Below are 7,042 nucleotides of genomic sequence, written 5' to 3'. Positions count from 1 at the left end.
AAAGATTCTGGGGGTTAGCAGGTGTCTTGGATTGGTGAGAGTACATAGGCTAGAGTGATCACCTCCAAACCCTGGCCAGTTACAGAGGGCATCCTAAACCCCATTATCTTCTTTTTTTTAAAGTATAGATGGGGGTCTTGCTATGCTGCCCAGGCTGGTGTCAAACTCCTGGCCCCTCAAATGATCCTCTGGCCGCCTCATCTCCCAAAATGCTGGGATTATCTTATGTGTATTTTAACACAATTAAACATGTAACGGCTATGTAAATGACTTTAAAGGGCATTTGGAATAGGTAAGTCTCACACAGCTGTGAGCCTGTTCTGTGTAAAGCCTGCAGGAGACAAAACTGCATCAGGAGCCTGGGCTGCTTGTCAGGAAGGCAGGCATCCCTGTGGAGAGAGGCCGCAGCCTGCAGTGCAGTCAGCTACCAAATAAGGAGGCACCCGAGCTATAAATAGCTGTTAAGACAAGCTGAGGCGTGCCCTGACTTTAAGGTCAGCTCAGCTGTTAGCTGCTTGGCAGACATGGGGGCAACAGCTAATTCTCGTCTCCTCCCTCCTCAAGCACCCCCTTGTTTTGCACAGGGCTCCAGCTCCTCCCTGCCTCCTGAATCGGACAATGTCACCATCAACTGAAGGCCCTGGTCATCCATCCTGGGTATGGCCACAGGTGTGCCTGGTGTCAGACAAGGCTGGGGACAGGAGGGACCTCTTCTGTTGTACAGATAGGGGAACAGGGGGCCAGGAGGAGAGGAGTCATGTTCCAAGTTCCACAGTAAGCAGGTGGCAGTGCTGACGCAGCTGCTCCGTGCCTCACTCTCTCCTGTGCCCCTCGGCCCCTTTGGTGCCCTGGCCCCCAGAAGGGAAGGTAAGAGTCTGGAGTAATGGCTGGCATAAGTCTCCTCCCCTCCCCCAGGAAAGGCCAAGACAACCGGTTTGCCATTGAGATGCCAGCTGGGGCCGTGTGCGATGGCTCACATCTGTAATCCCAGCACTCTGGGAGGCCGAGGAAGGCGGATCACCTGAGTTCAGGAGTTCCAGGCCAGCCTGGTCAACATGGTGAAACCCCGTTTCTACTAAAAATACAAAAAAATTAACCTGGCGTGGTGGCATGCACCTGTAATCCCAGCTACTCGGGAGGCTGAGGCATGAGAATCACTTTAACCCGGGAGGCAGAGGCTGCAGTGAGCTGAGATCACGCCACTGCACGCCAGCCTGGGTAACAGAGCAAGACTCCGTCTCAAAAAAAAAAAAAAAGAGAGAGATGCCAGTTGGCTGGGCTTGGCATAACATGAAAGGGGGATGATGACTTTTTTTTGAAGATTATTGCTTTTTCTCAGCAATGTGCACAGTTTAAATGGAAAGGGATCAGGTTGTGCCAGCCCCAAGCAATGCACTTTGGCATAGGATTATTTTGAGCTGAAAGAAATTGAGGATCAACAGATGGAAGAAGGTTCTCTGCCCTCTTCTTAGCCAACCAAGAGCAGAGCAGAAATTTCCCTCGGTGGTGTGAATTTCCCTTGTGAAGGTGCCTCCCTTCTTGTACCAGAAAGAGGAGAGCCGCTCTTATCACCAGAGACAGAGAGCTGGCAGCAGGGTGAGTCTGCATAAACAAGCCTGGTGAAAATAACCCTGGTCTGCCATTAGTTTCTCCTGTATTCCTAGTCACTTTCCCACAAGTAGTCAATCAACCCTTGAATCCCAAACCCCCTTTCTTTTGTTAAAATGGTATATAAGCCCCAGAGTCTAAGCGACCTTCTTTGAGTTTCAATTTTCTGTGAACTCCTGTGCTCATAAATATTAATTAAAAATTTATGCTTTGGGGGCTTGGTGAAGTGGCTTATGCCTGCTACCCCAGCACTTTGGGAGGCCAAGGCGGGTGGATCATTTGAGGTCAGGAGTTCGAAGCCAGCCTGGCCAACATGGCGAAACCCCCCTCTCCACTAAAAATACAAAAAAATTAGTTAGTTGGGCGTGGTGGTGCATACCTGTAGTCTCAGTTACTCAGGAGGTTGAGGCAGAGAATTCCTTGAAGCCGGGAGGTGGAGGTTGCAATGAGCTGAGATCGCATCATGGCACTCCAGCCTGGGTGACAGAGCGAGACTTCGTCTCAAAAAAATAAAAAAACATAAAATTGGCTAGATATAGTGGTGTGTGCTTGTAGCTACTTGGGAGGCTGAGGTGGGGTTGAGCCCAGGAGGTCCAAGCTGCAGTGAGCTGTGATGGTGCCATTGCACTCCAGCCTGGGCAACAGAGCCAGATGCTGTCTTAAGGAAAAAAAAAATACTAATCCTTTGTTGGTTACATGTGTTACAAATATTGTTCCCCAGTGTATGACGTATCTTTTCATTCTCCTAATGATATTTTTTGATGAGGTGACTTTTTTCCCCCAGTATTTTTTTCAATTACACTTCTCAAATTGAGAAATAATTTACATTTCCAGCCAGTGTATCTGCAGAAAAAAAAAACCAAACAAACAGGGGGGCGGGGCTTGGTAGGTTACGCCTGTAATCCCAACACTTTGGAAGGCCGAGGCAGGCAGATCACTGGAGATGAGGAGTTCAAGACCAGCTTGGTCAATATGGTGAAACCCATCTCTACTAAAAATACACAAATTAGCCAGGCATGGTACCCCCTACCTGTAATCCCAGCTACTCTTGGAGGCTGAGGCAGGAAAATCGCTTGAACCCAGGAGGCGGAGGTTGCAGTGAGCCAAGATTGTGGCACTGCACTCCAGCTTGGGCGACAGAGTGAGACTCTGTCTCAAAAATAGAGAAATAATTTACGTGCAAAAACATGCACAGGTATTACATATTCAGTCCTTCCCTTCCCTTCCTCTCCCCTCCCCTCCCCTCTCTTCCCTTCCCTTCCCTTTCCTTTTTCTTTTTCTTTTTCTTTTTTTTTCAGAAGGAGTCTCACTCTGTCGCCCAGGCTGGAGTGTAGTGGCACGATCTCGGCTCACTGCAACCTCTGCCTCCTGGGTTCACACCATTCTCCTGCCTTAGCTTCCTGAGTAGTTGGGACTACAGGCGCCTGCTACTACGCCCGGCTAATTTTTTGTATTTTTAGTAGAGATAGGGTGTCACTGTGTTAGCCAGGATGGTCTCGATCTCCTGACCTCGTGATCGGCCTGCCTCGGCCTCCCAAAGTGCTAGGATTACAGGCCTGAGCCACCACGCCCAGCCCTTTTCCTTTTTTTTTTTTTTTTTTTTAAAAAAGATGGAGTATCCTTTTGTTGCCCAGCCCAGAGTGCAGTGGCACGATCTCGGCTCACTGCATCCTCCACCTCCTGGGTTTGAGCAATTCTTCTGTCTCAGTCTCCCGAGTATCTGGGTCTACAGGCGTGCACCACCATGTCCAGCTAATTTTTGTATTTTATTTTATTTTTTTTAGACAGGGTCTCACTCTATAGCCTAGGCTGGAGTGCAGTGGCGCAATCTTGGCTCACTGCAACCTCTGCCTCCTGGGTTCAGGCGATTCTTCTGCCTCAGCCTCCTGAGTAGCTGGGACCACAGGCATTCACCACCACACCTGGCTAATTTTTGTATTTTCAGTAGAGACGGGGTTTCACCATGTTGGTCAGGCTGGTCTTGAACTCCTGACCTCATGATCTGCCCACCTCGGCCTCCCAAAGTGCTGGGATTCCAGGCGTGAGCCACTGTGCCTGGTTAATTTTTGTATTTTTATTAGAGATAGGATTTCACCATGTTGGCCAGGCTGGTCTCAAACTTCTGACCTCAAGTGAGCTGCCTGCCTTGGCCTCCCAAAGTGCTGGGATAACAGGCATAAGCCACCATACCTGGTCTTTTTTTTTTTTTTTTTTGACTTGATGTTGTTTTTTTGCCCATGCTGGTGTCGAACTTGTGGCCTCAAATGATTCACCTGGCTGGGCCTCCCAAAATGATAGGATTACATGCATGAGCCACCAAGCTCAGCTCTGCTTTTTGCTTTTAATTTTGGTAAGGCCAGGAAGTACAGTCATGACGCCTCTGCTTGGTGTGGCAAGCCCTCATTCGGCCTTCTTCCTCAGAGGGTGAACGGCCCCCATCTCCAGATACAGGGCATCTGTGGCTTTACACTTGGCTCTCATAGCCCCATCTCTTTTAATTTTTTTTTTTTAAGCTTTTTGTTTTGTTTTGTTTTGTTTTTGAGACAGAGCCTGTTACCCAGGCTGGAGTGCAGTGGCGCAATCAGGGCTCACTGCAGCCTCATCCTGTGGGTAGTCCTCCTCAATCACCCACAGCCCCATTGAATAGCTCTTTCACACCTGTCCATGGGGCTGGTGAGAGAGAAGGGCAGGTCGGTGTGAATCTGGAGTTCTCTGACAGAAAAACAACCCAGTCCACATTCCGCCGGGGTGGGGGTGGGGGGGGGGGGGGGGGGTGGTGGCAGGGTGAGGGGCACTGGAATTAGCTCTATAGCGGGAGGGACAACCTCTTACGAGTTTCTAGTTTCGGACCTTAAGTGTGTGGTCTTTTAGGATTATACTGGGGCGGGAAGGGGTGATGGGCAGAGTACGAGGAGAGCAAGAGGGACTGGTAAGGAGCCCAGGGCTGATCAAAGGTCAGATGATTTGCTCCCTGGCCTGCTGCCAGCATCTGTTCATGCCAGAAAGAAGTCAGAGGTTGGGCTGCTGAACTCCAGCTAAGTGCCGGGTGAGGGCTGGGTGTGGTCACTGTACAAGCCGTGGGCTGAAGTTAATTGGCTTTCACAGGTGTCGGCAGGTACATGGCCCTGCTTGCTTGCCTTTGGCTTTGCTTTTTTTTTTTTGATTTTGATTTTAGGTTCAAGGGTACATGTGCAGGTTTGTTATACAAGTAAACTCGTGGCTGGGCGTGGTGGTTCACGCCTGTAATCCCAGCACTTTGGGAGGCTGAGGTGGGCGGATCACCTGAGGTCAGGGGTTCGAGACCAGCCTGGCTAACATGGTGAAACCCTGCCTCTACTAAAAATACAAAAATTAGCCGGGTGTGGTGGTGGGCGCCTGTGGTCCCAGCTACTCAGGAGGCTGAGACAGGAGAATTGCTTGAACCCGGGAGGCAGAGGTTGCAGTGAGCCAAGATTGCTCCACTGCACTCCAGCCTGGGTGACAGAGTGAGACTCCATCTCAAAAAAAAAAAAAAAAAACCTCACGTCACTGGGATTTGTTGTACAGATCGTTTCATCTCCCAGGTACTAAGCTTAGTACCCCATAGTTATTTTTTCTGATCTTCTCTGTCCTTCCACCCGTCCTGTCCCAAGTAGGCGCCAGTGTGTTCTCCTCTTTGTGTCCATGTGTTCTCATCATTTAGCTCCCACCAATAAGCAGGAACATGCGGTATTTGGTTTTCTGTTCCTGCATTAGTTTGCTAAAGAAGATGGTTGGCTGGGTGTGGTGGCTCACACCTGTAATCCCAACACTTTGGGAGGTCGAGGCGGGTGGATCACCTGAGGTCAGGAGTTAGAGACCAGACTGACCAATATGGTGAAACCCTGCCTCTACTAAAAATACAAAAAAAAATTAACCCGGTGTGGTGGGGCATGTCTATAATCCCAGTTACTCGGGAGGCTGAAACAGGAGAACTGCTTGAACCCAGGAGGCGGAGGTTGCGGTGAGCCAAGATTGTGCCACTGCACTCCAGCTGGGATGACAGAGTGAGACTCCATCTCAAAAACAAAAACAAAAACAAAAAAAAGATGGTCTCTAGATCCATCCATGTTCCTGCAAAGGACATGATCTAATTCTTTTTTATGGTTGCATAGTATACCATGGTGTATATGTACCACATTTCCTTTTTCTTTTCTTTTTTTTTTTTTGAGAAAAAGGGGCCCGCCGTCCTCGGGCTCCCAAAGTGCTGGGATTACAAGCTTGAGCCACCGCGCCCGGCCTGGGTTCAAGCAATTCTTGTGCCTCAGCCTCCCGAGTAGCTGGGAATGCAGGTGTGCACCACCACGCCTGGCTAATTTTTGTATTTTCTTTTTTTAGCTTTAGTAGACATGGGGTTTCACCATGTTGGCCAGGCCAGGCTGGTCTCGAACATCCGACCTCAAGTGATCCACCTGCCTTGGCCTCCCAAAGTGCTGGGATTACAGGTGTGAGCCACCACACCCGGCTCTCAAAATGTTTGAAGAAAGTTAAGGAATTTGTGTTGGGCCACATTCAAAGCTGTCCTGGGTCCTATGTGGCCCATGGGCTGTGGGTTCAACAAGCTTGTTTTAAGCGTTACTTTTTCGCAAACAACCTCTCCAGCATCTGTTATTTTTTGACTTTTTTTTTTTAAATTGAGATGAGGTCTCACTCCTCTGCCCAGGCTCGTCTTGAACTCCTGGCCTCAAGTATTCCACCTGCCGTGGCCTCCCAATGTTCTGGGATGACAGGCATGAGCCAACACGTTTGGCCGACTTTTTTTTTTTTTTTTTTTTTTTGAGACGGAGTCTCGCTCTGTCGCCCAGGCTGGAGTGCAGTGGCCGGATCTCAGCTCACTGCAAGCTCCGCCTCCCGGGTTCACGCCATTCTCCTGCCTCAGCCTCCTGAGTAGCTGGGACTACAGGCGCCCGCCACCTCGCCCGGCTAGTTTTTTTTTGTATTTTTTAGTGGAGACGGGGTTTCACCATGTTAGCCCATGTTGGGATGGTTTCGATCTCCTGACCTCGTGATCCGCCCGTCTCGGCCTCCCAAAGTGCTGGGATTACAGGCTTGAGCCACCGCGCCCGGCCGGCCGACTTTTTAATAATAGCTATTCTGAGAGGTGTGAGATGGTATCTCATTGTGGTTTTGATTTGCATTTCTGTAATGTTAAGTGATACTGAACTTTTTCTCATATGCTTGTTGGCCGCATGTATAACTTTTCTTACTAACCTTTGCACAGGCCTCCAGCTTCCACTCATCTTGTCCTCCCCTAAGCCCACTCCCACAGCTTGCTTGGCTCCTCAGGGTCTTTGGGGCCTGCTGTGTACCGCTTTGGGTTTGCTTTTCAAGCCTATGCAAGGTATCCAGAGCAATGGTACTTAAAAGAAAAAAGACCAGGTCAGGCATGGTGGCTCATGCCTGTAATCTCAACACT

Source organism: Papio anubis, chromosome 4 (genome assembly GCF_008728515.1).
Source record: "Papio anubis isolate 15944 chromosome 4, Panubis1.0, whole genome shotgun sequence".
Taxonomy (NCBI): domain Eukaryota; kingdom Metazoa; phylum Chordata; class Mammalia; order Primates; family Cercopithecidae; genus Papio; species Papio anubis.
The sequence above is the reverse complement of the archived record's forward strand: the minus strand, read 5'-3'. Positions refer to the sequence as shown.